This window comes from Leptinotarsa decemlineata, unplaced genomic scaffold (assembly GCF_025532065.1).
Source record: "Leptinotarsa decemlineata unplaced genomic scaffold, Ldec_3_MD MMD2_tig00000882_RagTag_RagTag, whole genome shotgun sequence".
NCBI lineage: Eukaryota > Metazoa > Arthropoda > Insecta > Coleoptera > Chrysomelidae > Leptinotarsa > Leptinotarsa decemlineata.
In genome coordinates, this window is record NW_027412556.1 from 2,121,628 (window position 1) to 2,140,486 (window position 18,859).

Sequence of the window (18,859 nt, forward strand, 5' to 3'; positions counted from 1 at the left end):
ATAGCATCGACGTGGTATTCGTTTTTTTGATGAAGATTACTCATTAATGGTTTGAGAATTATCTCACAGGACAGAGTCAGATTATGGAAACCTCATCATCCTCATCAGGAGGCGAAATAAAAATGGGCGTACCACACGGTTCAATACTGGGGCCGTTACATTTCTTATTGTATATTAACGATTTAACATCTAACGATTTAGAAGGAGAATTCAGAGAATTCCAAAATCGCCTCGGTTATTGTCAAGAAGTTAATGGTGGTCATTTTGAACATTTTATTTAATTGTAAAGTACATTGAAAAATACATTCTGAATATTATGTGGCATTATTATCTTCATTCTACGTAAAGTTTTGTGATACCTAGAGACATTATCAAAATTTTACATCCTAAAAATCAATTTTCTCAGTTATGATTGCACCAAACTTAAAAAACTTCATATTGCTGAACAGAGGACTAAAATCCCTTTCCAACAAGGTGCCACACGACCCCCTTTGCTATTTAAAATTTTCGAGGGGGTGCTTATAATTCAAAAGGAGTGCTGGAGGGGGATAATATTTTCATACTGTAAATCGTCAATTTGAGAATAAAAATCGATCTGTTTCAGGTTTTTTTTCACATAGTAGTTAATAACGGTAAAAATGAATTTATTCCATATATACAACGTGTATATATACAGATGTATATATACAGATATAAAACAGATTTTAAACAGAAAAACAGATAAGTGTATATATAATATTTATATATAGTCGTATGCTAACTGAAGAAAATCTGCAGCTTTTTCAATAAGACCTGATGATGTTTGGACAAAAAACCCTATCAGCCGATCTAGAGTTTGATTTCGATCTAAAGTCTATCCAAATCCAAGATAGAGTAAAACAAAACAAAAGCGAAGCGTGATGTTCACGTGATCGCCCAGTGTCAGATAGAAAGGGCAGCGTTCATTGGTGAATTCGCCTTCTTGGTACGAGTTCGGTACCAGCACAGGGTTGTAATCAGTCGTTTGCGTGTTTGTGTGGCGTGCGTTATAGTATATTGTTTGAAATTGTTTTCCAAGATGTCCAGTACAGACACTGCTGATGACACTGTGAGCTATCCTCTGAGTCCAGCCAGGAAACGATCCAAAAAAAGACATTTGAGTGTTGAGATGAAAGAAATTATTTTAAATGTGTTCAAGAAAGAGATGGAAGAAATTGAGACATCGACTGTCGACGAAGTCGTATCGAAAGTTTCCGATAAAATTGGAGTGTGTTGCGCTTCGATTTACAATGTTTTATGGGAATATAAACAAAATCATACATTTTCCAAACCGAATACAAATCATAATCGTCAAACCATTATAAAATCAATAGATGATGCTGATAAACATGCAATCAGGAGGAAAGTGCATGAGTACTTTTTCAGAAATAAAATACCCACGATAGACGAAGTACTCACAGAAATAAATGAAGATGTTTTATTGCCAAGTTTCAAGCGGTCAACATTCCATAAAGTATTAGAACATTTGAATTTTGTATGGAAAAAACGAGGGCGCAATAGTTTATTATTGGATAGAGAGGAAATTGTGTTATGGAGGAGAGAGTATTTGACCAAAATTAAATATTATAGGGAACAACAGAGAACAATTTATTGTATGGATGAAACCTGGGTTGATGCTGGTCATACTACCCCTAAAGTATGGGTCGATGAAACTGTGACCTCATCTAGGAGGGCCTTTCTAGATGGACTATCCACCGGATTAACAAATCCATCAGGTAAACTTATATTTATATTAAGACCTGCCTCAATCTCAATATATAAAAAGTAACCCTCGTCCTTTTTTTATTTACTTACATACCTCTTCATAATTTCAGGTAAAGGAAAACGACTTATTATTTGTCACATCGGCAATGAGAATGGGTTTGTTGCTGAAGGGCTGTGGTGTTTCGAGTCGAAGAAAACTGGAGATTATCACGAAGAAATGAACGGTGAATCTTTCGAACAGTGGTTTTCCAAAGTTCTACCCCATCTGGAGGATAATGCTGTGATTGTAATGGACAATGCACCTTATCAATCGCGACTGTTAGAGAAGATTTCGACAACGTCTTCAAAGAAGGTTGAAATCCAAAATTGGCTGCGATCAAAGAATATTAGCTTTGAAGACTCAATGCTAAGGGTACAGCTACTAAAAATTGTCAAGGAGCGCAAGCTTGAATGCCAAAAATATATAGTCGATGAGATGGCAGCAGGCCAAAACAAAATTGTCCTTCACCTGCCTCCATACCACTGCGAGCTCAATCCCATCGAGTTAATATGGGCGGATGTGAAGAATTTTGTAGCTCAGCATAACACCACGTTCAAATTTGTTCAAATTTGCAGATCTCAAAGTACTTTTTGATGAGTCTTTGAAAAGAGTCACAGCTGAAAAATGGGAGAAGTGTGTTCGGCATGTGATATCGGAAGTCGAGACAAAGATGTGGAAGCTTGATAACATAATAGAGGCACAAATCGAGCCACTGATAATTCAGATTGGTGAGGATGACACTACTGATGAAGAGACAAATTCATCCAGTTGAATAATTTTGATTAACATTCCTTTTGATTTTACATAAAATAAAAATTATCAATAAAGAAATAATTACGTCTCTTTTCATATAATGCTTGATGCGCTGTGAAAAATCCAATGAAAATCTTTTTATATCACACATATTATCTGCATTTTTCCCGTTAAACTGCAAAACTTGTGCATTTCACTCGTTATTATAAAAAAGTTTTCCAAAGTATGATATAGCATTTGCGATCAACAAGATGTTGGTTCTGAATACGACCCTGGCCAATTCTTGGGATTTTCAATATCACGTGCGTAGGGCATGTCAATGTTTACATCCACTCTATCTTGGATTTGAATTTGCTTTAGAGTTTTCAGTTTGGACTATATTGAAAATACTTCCACTTCAAATTTTTCCCTACGCCTTTGACCACAAGCACCAACGGCTGCTAGAAAGTCACCGCTATCTTCACACTGACACATTGCAGAAGCCCCATCCCAGTATTTCTGTCGCATTCCTCTAACTATGAAATTGTATATGGGTCATAAGGGCTATACTCGTGATACTTTCCAAATCTTTCAGAGCATCTGGAAGTTTACAGTCTTCTTTCGGCGAATTCACATACCTTCCGATTTTCAATGGCTTCCTGGTAGTTCGGCTTGACATTTCGCTATAAAAATAGACGGGGAAATGTAAAGTTCAATGACTCACTCCGTCGATAATAATTATTAACATTCAGTGCGTGTCTTCCTTGTACCGATTGCACCAATGTTTATGTTTCACAATGGATTCTAAAATCCAACAAATGTTCATATCTGTACCATGCTTGAGTTGAAACATTTTATTTCATTCAGTAAAATATTCGAATAATTTTTCTTGCATTTCTCACAATAATAAGAAAAAACTAAGGAGTTTTCTCTTTGATTTGCCTTGTATTTCAAAACCTGAGACTGGAAATAAATCTGAACAATATACAAAGCATTCGACCTCAATTTGAAGTATAAAATCCGAGTTGTGTTTATTTTGAAATTCTCAACATACAGAACACATTAACATTTGAATGCAGTCACGGACGTCAATCTAGCAGGAAATCGGGAGTGCCACAAAATATTCGTGAATATTAATACATACAGATATAGCCCTGGAAAAGACATGAGTGTGATTAATCATAGAGGATGTCCCAGCATAAAATGGAATTCTGATGAGGTTTGAAATAGTGCGTCAAAGAAGAAAAACGCAAAAATGGTTTTTCTTGAGATGCGTCAAGGTTAGTTTTTAGGAGTGACGAAACACAGGCTGATTCAGACAAAGGGGTAGCAGAGATAAGGTTAATTTCATGACGTCATTGGAAGAAAATCAATTTGACCATAATATGTTTTGTAGTTTTAGTTGGGCCTGTAACATAATTTATAATTTATTTATTTATTTATTTGTAATACAATACTCTACAGGACATAGCCCAATTACAGAGCAGGAAATAACAGAGTATAATGAATACATCACAAACAAGTAACTGTAAAGTCTACAAACACTACAAACAGGAAGTGTGATTTTATATTTGACAATTTGCAACTAAATATGTCTAAATTATCGCTAACAGCATATGTCACTTTACACATGGTATGGATCGGAGAAGTCTCCAGAACATTTGTGCAAGATGTTTTTATTATAGAAAGTACTCGGGTGTCTGGAACAGATTCTAGGAATGCAAATATTAAACTTTTCCAGTAATGTTGGGCAATCAACTATGCTTTTGATAATTTTATAGGTTAGTGCAACACTATAATATTCACGCCTTTTTTCGAGACTGCAAAAGTTATGCTTTTGTAGCAATTCAGAGTGGGTTCTTCCTATTGGAGGATAAATGCCATCGGTTTTTAGGCTTAGCAGTTTTAAAAATTAAGGATGGAGATAATCCAAAGGCTACTAGTTTGTTCAGTAGAATGCCATGATCAAGCCTGTCGAAGGCCTTAGAAAAACCTGTGTAAATAACATCAGTTTAGCCCTATTGTCAATAGATTGAGCAATATGTTGGGTTACAGTCAGAAGATTGGTGACCGTTGAACGATTTTTCATAAAATCGTGTTGGTTTATACTTATATTGCAACTAACATGCCGATAATAAATAATATCAGGTTGTTTCAAAAGTTTTGTCGTGTGTTTTTCTACCTCCATATCTCAATAGATATTTATTCTAGTGTGTTAGAGTATATACTGATCGATTGGATGACAAATGCCACTAATACTTTAAAAAAAGATGATTTTGAGGTACATTTCAAGAGCAGCTTCTACATATATTATGTAGCCCTGCAAAAGACTTTTGGAATATAGTTTGTGAACTTCAGTTATGTTCTTCTTTGATGATTCATAGTATCTTGTGGTACTATGGAAAAAATGGTTCTCACAAGTCAGATATTTTCAAAGTAGTAACGTATCCGATATCGTATCGTTTTTTGCTAATGCTGAATCACCAACTTTTAAACATAGTCTCAGAGTTTTAATAACCCTTTGAAGATGATGGATCACTTTGAACTGAAAATATCATAGATTATATTTTTATGATTATCCAACTGTTGCAATAAGAATATATCTTTATTATAATGACTCAAGAAAACACTATTGGGGATGTTCATTAGACTGAAAGAGTCTGCAGGATGATTGAAAAAAGTATATCATGGATTATTCGGGATATATTCCAAATAATTTCAAATTTAGCGCTATTTTCCCTTCAATGACGTCAAAAATATGGCGACCCATATTTTTGACATTTGGTGACCCCTCCTATGAAGTAAATCTAGATATGATGCAGTAAAATCCTCAATTTGTATGGATTTGAAGTATGAATTATTGTGATTATCTTCCTTTATAGGTCATTGATGCATACCAGAATAGATTTAGACAATATTGATATCTAACTTGTGCAACACAGAGAGGAAAAAGAAACAGCCAGAAATTAAAGTGATGGTGAAAAGAGATCAGCATCTATGATGATGACAGTTTTTTCTTCTGATTTAATTTGAAGACTTGCATTGAACTGAAAATATCAGCTATTTTGAGCTGGAAAAACCTACGGTATCTTTGAAACTAGAAGACCAGGATAGGAGACCAGGATACCTCACTACCAGAAGACTTCACATGGACTCAACTACCAGGAGACATATCAGGAGACTTCAATAGTAGAACTACCAGAAGAAATCACTAAATACTCTGTGTATGTGCCAAATGGAGTAATTAGTGCTAAAAATGGAGTAATTGGTTAGACGAGTTTGAGTAGGTGTATCCCAAAATGGTGGAGGTTCTATTACCTTAATCCATCCTACGGTATCTGTTGACAATCCTACGATTTTTCTAAGGTGCTCCAAACCTTGCTCAGTAGCTCCAAAAGGCAATGTAGGTATCCTGGTGTAATCGATAAAATCATTTTACAGATACAGGCTTGTCAATGTATAATGAATATGTGAATGTCTCGTTGAAAATTTTGGAAATATGATATGTAAACTCCAGAATAGCTATAGGAACAGCCTATTTTTAATCATTCTTGAAATTTCTCCTTTTCTGTTTACCCTTTTCAGTTTCATTGTTCAGTCCATTTACCAAGTTTCAATTATCCTTATTTTTACTGTCTGTTAGACCAGGTTGAAGAAAAACCGCTATCCATATAATCATTTGTTGAGATTATTACTTAGTTGATGTTAAATTTCCTTTTTCAATGATTGTACTGTTACTATTCCTTTTACTCATGCTGGATTGAATTCGTATTTGTAATTTATTATTGAAAATATTACAATAGACACACGGTACATTCAATGGGAAATTCTTTCTCAATTTTTTTATGTGTAATGGTAATTTTCTCTCATTAAAATAATTCGTTTAATTAGCAACCAAGTAACTGTTATGAACTATTCGCCTAATGAAAGTTTCTAAAAATACCTTTTCATTTTTCTGAAGGTTACATCGTTATTACGATTGAACATAGTTAATAAGTATAATATAAAGAAAAAGTAACCGAGCTGAAGGGCATGGTCTCGTCGTCTTCTAGTTATACCGCCTAGAGAGACATAATATCTAAAATCTAACAAACTGTTTAAAATGTTTCTCTATGAATGAATAGTTTTACGGTCTATTCTTGACCATCTCTGGTGATTTAGAATGATCAGTATCAGCAGGTTGTTTCGTAAACAATGGATTTAAGGTATCATGTGAAAAATAAGTCTAAGAGAATTAAATCCGGTGTACTTGGTGGCCATTCGATTGCTTCCTTTAGGTATATCAATTCTTCTGTCCAGGAATCTCCAATTCAATCACGAGACGAGAGAAAATAAAGAAATGAAGCAGTTTTAGAGCAGTTTTTGAGTTGTTGGAGATTCAATACTCTCTTCGAGGCTTAGGCTGCTTGTCAGAGCCTAAATTCCAATAGCGTCTATTTCAAGTTCTCATTTGATAACATACTGACACTGCATACAAATCAAAGAGACTTGTGACGTCACTAAATACAAACACAGGTTTTTCTTTACAAGCAATGTGTTTTTGAACATACCGAGAAAGGACAAAAACTGAAGAAAAATTGCTTGAAATTGTTGAGCTTCAGAAGTCTGAAAATTGATGTAGTATATGTAGTATATGAAAGAGATATCAGTCGATATCTCTTTCATAAACTACTTTTCTGAAAATAACAGGAATCTTCCCGATAAATGGTACTTGAGATAAATGATATATAAGTGAAAATTTACTGTGTTGGATATAAACAGTTGATCTGGATCTCCTGAGCTTATCTGGAGCTTATCTGGAGTAAAGAAAGGGCGAAGGCGTATGTTTCAACTATAAGGTAGGGTTTGTAACGTAAAGCTGTGTCTACACGCTTTAACGCAAGGAGCTTGGCTCTCTATGAGATCTAATAAATTTTTTATTCCTTCACCTGTGAAAATATAAAAATCCAAAGCAACATAATTATAGTGATGAAATGTAAGTTGAAGTTTACACTGCGTTTATGATTATCGAAGTCTAACATTTGGAAAAATACAAACATCCCAAAACAATTTCCGCACGATAAACTTCCTATATTCTCCATGAAATAGAGGTGTTTTGTTGGAAGCACGATAACCATGAATAAAACTTTCGTGCAAACTAATACTTGTTTGTACTATGACCTTTCAATCTACATTTCACCATACGTGTTTGAAGAGTGGTGCCAGGCGGAAAAGTTAATATCAAACCCCAACCGCATTCAATTTATTTCATATTAGAGAAATGTGCAGCTCACAACACACATATCGAAGATTATTTTCCGCGACTCACTGAACTGCGTCATTAAAAGCGAAAATGATTAAGGGTTAGTTTGATTTCGAACATATTTGTGCGGCAAAAAAGTGATTATTCGATTCTCACTGAAGTTTCGTAATGACTAACTTCCAAGCACTAGGATTTCAAAGTTTGAATAAAATAAGTAAACACTTTTTTTATGTTTTAATGAAAAAAAAGATAATAATGATGTAGATAATGTACTAAACGTTATAAAATAATTCGGTAGCAGTCATCACACCACTCTCCTTAGCAATCTGCAGTACTGATCAGATAAAAAATACTAAAATCGTTAAGCGTAGCGTAACCTGAATGTAAATACTACGCCCAACGATTTTTTTATCTGACCAATACCGTAGATTGCTGAAAAAAGTGGTGTGATGACTGCTACCTAGGACCTTCCGAATTATTTTAAAGCTTTTAGTAATGGGTGTTTTTTATAGAGGTATAGAACTTCAAGTTGGCATTACTTTTCAAGATGGTGACCGATTTAACAGCTGTCAAGTGATTTATTCTTAGTTTGGTTTGGCAATTCATCATGAATAGACTCACTCCTGAACAACGCTTGCAAATAGTGCAATTTTATTTCGAAAATAATGGTTCTGTGCGGAAAACGTATCCATCAAAGCAGTTAATTCGATTAACCATGGAACGTTTTCGCACCACGTTTACTCTTATTGATAACTCGCATCCCCAGAGACGCCGTACGGTGCGTACAGAAGAAGCTCTTGCTGCTGTACAGCGTAGCATTGAGGAAGACCCGGAGGAGTCCATCCGCCATCGAGCACAGGAATTGGATCTGTGTCCATCGACTTTATGGAAGATTTTGCGGAAGGATCTTGGTGTGCGTGCTTACAAAATCCAACTCGTGCAAGAATTGAAGCCAAACGACCATCAAATAAGGCGTAGATTCGTCGAAAGGGCCCAAAACGAGATTACCGTTGTTCCCAATTGTCATAAGCAAATTTTGTTTAGCGATGAAGCGCACTTCTGGTTGAATGGCTACGTCAACAAACAAAACTGTCGCATTTGGAGTAAAGGTAATCCTCAAGTGTATGTCAAAACACCGTTACATCCACAAAAACTGACTGTTTGGTGCGCTTTATGGGCTGGTGGAATCATTGGTTCGTACTTTTTCAAAAACGATGGTGGCCAGAACGTTACAGTCAATGATGATCGGTATAGAGCCATGATTACTAACTTTTTCATTCCTGAATTGAATAACCATGATGTCCAGGAGATGTGGTTTCAACAAGACGGTGCAACATGCCACACAGCTCGTGCCACAATAGATTTATTGAAAGACACGTTTGGTGACCGCCTAATTTCACGTTTTGGACCTGTGAATTGGCCTCCAAGATCTTGTGATTTAACACCGCTAGACTACTTTCTGTGGGGCTATGTAAAGTCATTGGTCTATGCGGATAAGCCACAAACGCTTGACCATTTGGAAGACAACATTCGCCGTGTTATTGCCGATATACGGCCACAAATGTTGGAAAAAGTCATCGAAAATTAGACGTCCAGATTGGACTACATCCGCGCCAGCCGTGGCGGTCATATGCCAGAAATCATATTTAAAATGTAATGCCACAAGATTATCTTTCGGATAAATAAAATTCATGTCAATCGAATAATCCATCGTTGTTTTCTTGCAACTTAAAGTTCTATACCTCTATAAAAAACACGCTTTACATTATCTTAATCATTATTTTATTATCTTTTTTTTTCAATAAAATTGTTTGATATAAAAAATTCTATGTTATTTATTTACCATGTTGTTTTTGATACCCATATTGGAGTAGTTGTGAAATAATTTGTAATCCGCCATTTTGTAGCTGCGGCCATCTTGAATTTAAGTTAGGTTAGGTCCAAAGTGAGTCTATTCCAAGATTCTACCAGAAGTCCATAAATCTTCTTGCCGTCCAGGTGTTCAAAGTTTGTTTGGCAAAGCCTAAAGCGATGCCAATGACAGGTTCTGGTCCGATGAAGATGCTTGCAGCACCCTCCTTTGCAAGAGAGTCAGCAGTCTCATTGCCTTCCAGGCCAGAGGAATCCAGACCAGAGACAATCTGTTAAGTCTTCCTATCCAGGAGAGTCGTTTTTGGCAATTTGCTATCAATTTAGACGTTGTTGCAAGGATCCAAGAGCTTCCAACACCGCTTGACTGCCCGAGAATATTTTTATTGACTTCAGTATCAGGTTGGATTCTTACAATATCTCCGCACTCAATTCAATAGCGTGAATTTCCGCTTGAAATAAAGTCGCATAGGTTCCTAGGCAGGTTGATATCTCTGTCCTGGGTCTGCGACTGAAAACACCTGCACCAGAACCGGAATATTTCCTTCTCCCGGAGGGTCCAGTCCTCTCTACTCGGGAACAGTACTTTATAAGTCAGTTCGTACTTGACAGTTCAACCAACAGTCTGTTGCACTCTGTATTAAACTGATTTGTGCAATTGGCAATGTGCACAAGTCTGTATGCAGTCCATCCGGCCTCTCTCCAGAAAAATGTGGAGAGGAGGTAGATTTGGAAGGATCTCCATGGCTGCTGACGGTATGGTACTGATGGCACCACCGATGGCCAGACAAGCCATGGCCAGAAAGCTGTAAAGCTTTCGGCCACCAGGTCGAACAATCATCACACAAATTCAATGGATTTGTTTGGGACCTAAACCCCAAGTTTTACCACGAATCCTTCGACATGTCCATAGGGACAGTCTGGCTTTGTGTAAAACGTTTTCCAAGAGAGCGTTCCAGGTGATTTTTTTTTCAAGGACAATGCCAAGATATTTCACCCCCGTTCCAAATGGAATGACCTCACCATTGAGGAAAAGTGGCGTTAGATCGTCCCTACACTGGCTAGGATCTGGCGAAAAACAACAACTTTCCTGGCTAATACCTAGAAGGTCATTGGAGTATATCTGACAGAAATTTACTCATGCAAGCAATTATTACTTATATTGTGAACATGACGATTGACAAAGATGCTATTTTACACCGCAAATATGCCTCTGTCAATTGACAGATTTCAAAAGTGTAATTAATTGACACATTTAAAAGCAGGCAGATTTTGAAAAGTTTCGGCTGGTACACTGGAAAGATTAATTTTTTTTATCAATTGGCACAATAACTTAGTCCATCATAGAACATCAATAATTTTCTTTCAGTTTGTCAAATGTCAATTTAAGAAAAGTCGTTAATATTGGAATTTCTAGAACGGTTTTGTTTGCTAAGAGTAAATTGAAGAACGTCTTTACAACCAAACTCACAATAGATTTCTATAGAAATAGATTCAAACGACCTTCAGCGTTACACGAACAAAAACTTGAAATGCCCTTTCAATTCGACCCTGCTGTAGGTGGTTTCTACCTGACTCATCGCGATTGTTGACTAAGAGAGTAATGCCCTCCGACGATGGTGACACACACCTGTGTGAAGATTGAAAGACATTGAAGTAATTAGAAATGTTTGCTGCTCTTATCAGAACACGAATTGCTGCATACATTTTCCGTTCAATAGCAGATGGACAGGGTTTGAATTAACATTAACAAGGCCACGAGTTTTTGAAGTAAAGAAAAACTGGTTATTCTCTTACCAGAAGCAAAAAGTTCCGACGTGATGACTGAACCGAGCTGAAACACGGAAGCCTACACTCGCAAAAAGCCCGTGTCTCCAGAGAACCACCTTTGCACCACCACAAACAAGGCCACTTCACACCAACACAAATCCGACGTGGGTGTTAACACCTTTGGCGAAGTTACCAAGCAACAACAAGTGTTTCACTCACAACAATCCCATCAAACATCTTTCAAAGAGGAACATTTCACGAAATATCGCACTTTTAAGTCACGCAAGAGCTGTCTCAGGTAGATTCCCGAAGAAATTCAACTTCTCGTTTCTTCGCGTTCTCGAGAACCGCGAGATGAAGCTGTTCGCTTCTACGTCGACTTCGAGGATCGTTGTGTATCGACGGTCACCCAGTAAAACCACTGCCTGAGCCTGTCCGTTCGATGGTCCGGACAGTATTACAAGACTGAAAGTTTTAGTGGCAGGGGCGTGCGCTGGGGACTGAAGGAGGGAAGCGGGGGCTTGAGTCATGCTTACAGTGTAAATATTCGACAGATGATTTTGAGAAAATGTTTGTTTGTTATTACGAGAAATGATGAGCAAGACACGCAGCGCTCTCCCTTCATCATATTCCACCTTTTTTTTTGCGCCAAAAAACGGTCAAGATACACATGATTTTATTCAATACGTCACCTTCAAACATTGATGTCATTGATTTGAATATAATTCTAAGCAAGTTGCATTCCCTTGGCTTCAGGGGTAATTTTCTCCTGTTGTTAAAATCGTATTTAACATTCAGAAGAATACATGTGAAAGTAGAAGAAAAGCAGTCTTTGTCATATAATATGGATTTAGGTGTTCCGCAAGGATCCATTTTGGGTCCACTAATTTTTTTATTGTATGTAAATGATATGCCAAACCATATTAGTACAGATTCTGTGGTCTTATATGCTGACGACTCGACACTTGCCACTGATGCAAATAGTCCTGAGGAACTCCAGGACAAACTCAACAAATTATCTGTAGAATTCACAAGCTGGTGGCGCAGGAATTCTTTAATTGTAAATTCGAAGAAAACTGTTTTGTTGCAGTTCCATTACAGAAACCAGAGAAAAATAAAAAATTTACAGGTCAAAGTCAATAATGATCTCATCAACTCATCAGAAAAAACTAAATTTCTTGGCATATGCATAGATAGTGATATGTCATTTCAATCTAGCATTAATCAAGTGAATAATAAACTTAACAGCGCATACTATGCCCTAAGACAGTTAACTTCAATTTTTAATAAATCTCAGCTGTTAAATGTTTATTATGCCATATTCTATCCTCATATTTCCAACAATATAGCAGTGTGGGGCTGTATAAACAGAATTTTTGTCTCCCAAAAAAAAGTTATTCGTTTGATATTCAATCTTGCCTATAGAGATTCGTGTAGACAAATTTTTATTGAAAATAGAATCATGTGTTTACCTTGTATATATATTTATAAATGCGTTTGTTTGTTTATGAAGAAACAAACAGAAGAAGAAGAAGAAGAAGAAGGTGCGGGTCAACCTTCAAAACTCAGATTTTCATACCTATCCTACTAGACAAAAGAATAAAATCAGATTAAAAAAGCACTCGACTGCATTTTTCGAAAATTGCCCTTCCTATGCAGGGACAAAATTTTATAACAAACTTCCGGTTGAGGTACGGACGGAAGAAACCCCAGGTATTTTCAAAGCAAAACTGAAAGAGTTTTTGATTTCCAGATGTTTCTACAGTGTCGTCGAATATGTGAACAGAAGTGATTGAAATGCTCATATGTGTATTGCTTATGTGTATTGTTTAAGCATTTTAAAAGTTTTAAAAACTTTGTTCAAAATTTTAAATCAAAAATTTCTATGTTTATTGTTTCGTCCTATCTGTATTTTGAAGTTTATTTATCTATATTTTTTCACTGACTTGTCCTATATCACATTGTGATCCTAAAGGAATTAATAAAGTTATATTATTATTATTATCCGTAGTGTGCGCTGGTCAGGCCCTATCCCCCGAAGCCCCGATACATTCGGGAGGGCGCGCCAGCATAATCAACCAATGACCACTCCCCACACCGTGGGGTAAGTGATCATTGGGTCCGAGAATCATGTGCCCTGAGCAAACGCAGTGAGCCAAGAATGACAGCCTTCTGCATCTGTGCGGCTAAGATTTCTGCCTTAATGCGGCAAGCCGGTATGATTTTGAGATTCGAGAGTAGAGAAGACATCATTCCACCAAGGACTCCAACAATCAGAACGACCATCTTGACAGAGTGATCTGGATAGAGTCTGCGGAGTTCGAAGAGAAAATCTCGATATTTTATCCGTTTTTCCTCCTCTTTTCTGACGATATTCGTCTCGCCAGGAGCTGAAAACTCCACGACAAATATCGTCTTGATCTGGTGGTCGAGAAGAACTACATCAGGCTTATTAGCTTGTATGAGCCTGAGGGTGGGGAACGAATAGTTCCAATAAATTCGGCACTTCTCGTTCCCCACAACGGATTCAATATCCCCCGGAGCGTAGGGCAACACCGGTGTCTCGTCAATACCGTAGGAGTGCCGTAGATGATAATATAGCACCCTTAGGGCCGCGTTATGTCTATGGATATAGACCGAGACCGCATATGCTGGACATGCTGATAGCAAGTGCATTAGGGTCTCGGGCGCCTCGCGGCAGGCCCTGCACCTTGTGTCAGGAACCTCTGTACCCATCACGCGACTGCGGTAGACTAAGGTGTTAAAGACACCATCCTGGCAAGCCATGATGAACCCCTCAGTTTCCGACTTCAGCCCACTCGACCTGAGAAAAGCGAACGTCAGGCGCTTTGATAAGCCAAGGTCTTCAATATTATTATTATTATTATTATTATTATTATTATTGTTCCACCTTGCCTCATACTTTTTTCTGCACAAATTCACTGTTTTAATTGTAGTTATTTATTGTGCATATATGATTTCAAAAATTTATTTTGGTACTTTATCATGATCTGCTCTTGATGACCTGTCATTTGGTGATAACTTAGTGATCAAGAACGAGACTCAATCTAAATTTCTAGGTATTCACATTGACAATAAGCTCAAATTTATTGAGCATATTAAACAACTTGAAAGTAAAATTTGTTCTGGATGTTATGCAGTGAGAGTAACTTCAATAAATTTGGGAATCAAGACTGCCAGAACGGTGTACTACGCCCTCGTTGAATCCCACCTACGTTATGGAATACCGTTTTGGGGAGTATGCAATTCATCAGCACTTCTGTTTGTATTAGTACGCACTAAATTCAAGTTTACTAATCAACAAACTGTGGTTGACTCTATCAAAGGCCTTACTGAAATTAGTGTAAATTGTATCAATTTGAAGGCCTTTTTCTAGGGCCTTGGTGATGTCTTGTTGATATACCAATAAATTTGATGTTGTTGATCTACCTGCAACAAATCCATGTTGATTTTCATTTAGCATATTTTTGCAATGCCACGAAAGATAGTGCACAAGTAAAGATTCGAAAAGTTTTGAAATAGCTGAAAGTTTGCTGATTGGACGATGGTTTTTTATGTCTTCCTTTTTGCCACTTTTGAAAATGGGGGTGACATAACTATTCTTCCATTGGCAAGCTTAAATGATAAGTTGAATATTATGCACAATGGCTTAGTAATTATATGGAAATATAAACATTACTAACTATTTTGTGACACAACTAGAAATACAAATCAATTCAAAGAACTATGATTATTAAGAGAAAAGGAAAGAAGAAAAAAAAAGGAAAGAAGAAAAAAAAAAAACACACATCAAAGGTGCTGCTTCGTTCCCTCCTGTTTATAAAAGAGGACATATGCCTCATTGCTCACAATTGATTTTGGCGAAATTGGGAACACCTGTGAATCGTTGTATTCATGCCATGTGCCACTATATGGGTGTCTGCAATATGCTGTGTAATGTCCGTTGTAAGTAGTCCCACTGTGATTTGAAAGTGCATATAGATTATAATGACAAGGAGCCACATTCTCTGCTGCATAACTGCTCATATCTAATCCGTCTGAAGAAAAGTCAATGTAAACGTTCAATTTGCCACTGAACCTTTCCGTCGAAGAGAATCTTTTCAAATGAATTACTAAAATACGGGGAAACTTATAGATTGATAAGGACTTTGTACATTTTCTCCTTTGCTTGCACCTCGAACACATTGGTTTTTCATCTCCATCCAGAGTTTCCTTTTTTGTGAAAGAATCCAAGCAATGTGACAAACTCACTTGGCCAGATCTTTGTGGTATGGGAAGGGACAAATCCCAGAAAGGATCAAAGATTACTGATGAGTGTCCACAGTGGCTTAGTTAGCGAGTAGACACATCTTTTAAGGAAATAAGGAAATTTCCTTTTAATGAGTTCAGCCCTTGAATACTTCAACATTAATAAATGTTATAAACGGAATGTCAACCGCTGCCGCAACTGCTTCGTTCATGACATTATCTAAATCCAATTCTTTTCCAAGAACACCTTTGGACTTTTTTATGGGGCTATTTGAAGCAAAAGGTGTACGAAACTGAACCTGCTTCAATATTGGATATAAAGCAGAGAATAATAAATATTTGTAGATATTGGACACGTTACTGTGTTCGAAAATGTTCGGCGTGAAATATGTCAAAAAGTTCAAGGCAACCATTTCGAGCATCTTCTGAACTGACCTCAAGCTTATTACCTCATATTATGTAGTTAAATGTCAATGTATTGAGGTAATTATTGAAAGTTCCGCCATTTTGTAGTAGTTGAAGATATTGACATTATATTCTAGGGCTGTTAAGTATTTGTCACGAGCTTCAAGAAGATGTGTCACAAAACCTCCCTTTCCCATTAATTTTTTTCCCAGATGGCGCCCAGTCCCCATCTTGAAAGTTTCATCTGTCAATTTCACTTCAAAATAAAGTATTCATGCATCAATTTCATTATCCCAAATTTCAATTTTTGAGTTGGCCAGTTGAAAAAATTAAAGGGGGAGGATATTAAAGAAAAGTACTGTATAGCTTATTATATGATAAAATAAAATGGTATTCAAATACAAATCATTTCCTAAAACTACTGCTCTCAATAATTATGGGATTTGAATCAAATTTTTTGTACAAATATTCTTGCACCAATTAATAACGTTTCTACACCAAAAACTACGGAAGCGCAGAAGGGCCACATATTTTTATTATTTGTTTCTTGGAAATTACGACTTTCAATCTCGAAATTTCGACTTTCATCTCGAAATTTCGACTTTAATCTCGAAATTTCGACTTTAAAACTCGAAATTTCGACTTTAAACTCGAAATTTCGACTTTAATTTAATCTCGAAATTTCGACTTTAATCTCGAAATTTCGACTTTAAACTCGAAATTTCGACTTTAATCTCGAAATTTCGACTTTAATCTCGAAATTTCGACTTTAATCTCGAAATTTCGACTTTAATCTCGAAATTTCGACTTTAATCTCGAAATTTCGACTTTAATCTCGAAATTTCGACTTTAATCTCGAAATTTCGACTTTAATCTCGAAATTTCGACTTTAATCTCGAAATTTCGACTTTAATCTCGAAATTTCGACTTTAATCTCGAAATTTCGACTTTAAACTCGTAATTACGACTTCAAACTCGAAATGTCGACTTTTTTTTCTGTATTGCGATGGTGAACCACCCAATAAATTTCACTAGTTCGGACTTCCATTGTCTACTATATAAAATGATTTGAAATCCGTGAAACAAGTAAAAAAGAATAATTAAAAAAGAATAGTTGAAAATAACAATTATATTAAGCAACAATAAACCTGAAATGAAATGATAGTGAAATAACCTACAAGTAAAAATATAATTATTGAATAAATAAAAATTAAAGGAATGAAAAAAGGAAATGATAAAAAATAAAAATTGTAGAGATTCCAAGTCACGTTAGTTCACGACGTTTCGATTGTTGGTATCTACAATCGTCTTCGGGTGATGACTGGACTGATTCCTCCGAGAGATGACTATTTTATAGGTCGTTGAAATGACCAACTCCCGCCAAAACGGTCATCTTTCACGGAATCAGTGAAGCGGAAAATGGAAAGTAGAGAAAGTGAAAGTATTTCAACGACCTATAAAATAGTCATCTCTCGGAGGAATCAGTCCAGTCATCACCCAAAGACGATTGTAGATACCAACAATCGGAACGTCGTGAACTAACGTGACTTGGAATCTCTACACTTTTTTATTTTTTATTATTTCCTTTTTTCATTCCTTTAATTTTTATTTATACAATTATTATATTTTTACTTGTAGGTTATTTCACTATCATTTCATTTCAGGTTTATTGTTGCTTAATATAATTGTTATTTTCAACTATTCTTTTTTAATTATTTTTTTTTACTTGTTTCAGGGATTTCAAATCATTTTATATAGTAGACAATGGAAGTCCGAACTAGTGAAATTTATTGGGTGGTTCACCATCGCAATACAGAAAAAAAAGTCGACATTTCGAGTTTGAAGTCGTAATTTCGGAATTACGAGTTTAAAGTCGAAATTTCGAGATTAAAGTCGAAATTTCGAGATTAAAGTCGAAATTTCGAGATTAAAGTCGAAATTTCGAGTTTAAAGTCGAAATTTCGAGATTAAAGTCGAAATTTCGAGATTAAAGTCGAAATTTCGAGATTAAAGTCGAAATTTCGAGTTTAAAGTCGAAATTTCGAGTTTAAAGTCGAAATTTCGAGATTAAAGTCGAAATTTCGTGATAAAAGTCGAAATTTCGAGATTGAAAGTCGTAATTTCCAAGAAACAAATAATAAAAATATGTGGCCCTTCTGCGCTTCCGTAAAAAACAGTGTTTTATATAAATTTGTGCACAATTCTCGAAATTTCTTCAATTCACATTGTTTATTGTATCATTTGATTCCAAAATACTAAATGGATTTTGTCCTTCCCTTACATATTGTTAAGTTTTGAAATACTCTGTATTAGATATTATTATGTTGTTATGTGAAATCTATATCAAGTTTGGGTTTTTGTTATTTTACATGGAGATAAGTTGTTGATAACAAGTTATGTGTCAAGCGAAAATAAAAATTCCTTGAAAAAAAGTTAAAAATATCATTTTTTCCCAATTTCTCCATCTGAAAAAAAAAGCTAAACATTGTGCTGGCCTTTCGACCAGATAACTGACTACGTATTTACAGGTAAAACTAAACATTATGATTGTGTGCATTTTTTTCTTCTATTGAGAGTGTCATGCTTCCAAATATGCCTTTCATCATCTATAAACATTGGCAAAGTCGTTTAATTCAATCAGTTGAAATTTCAGGCAGCAGAATTCCAGTTATGTTATTCGGGAAAATCATCTACTTTTCTCAATTTGTCCCAATCTCTCTTCCAGCAACCGTTTGTCTAACTTGTGTTTACACAAGTACTGCCCATTCAGAAATAAAACTGGAATTTCA

General features: G+C 36.0%; 1 protein-coding gene across 1 annotated transcript in view; it reads right to left on the bottom strand.

The window, feature by feature from the left end:
* The window catches only part of bdg (sodium-dependent transporter bedraggled), a 78,962-nt gene extending 67,110 nt beyond the window's left edge, over positions 1-11,852 (bottom strand). Inside the window, 1 exon segment of the mRNA XM_074174779.1 lies at positions 11,424-11,852. The gene's annotated coding sequence lies outside the window, so the exon portion shown is untranslated.
* Positions 11,853-18,859: the final 7,007 nt, after the last annotated feature.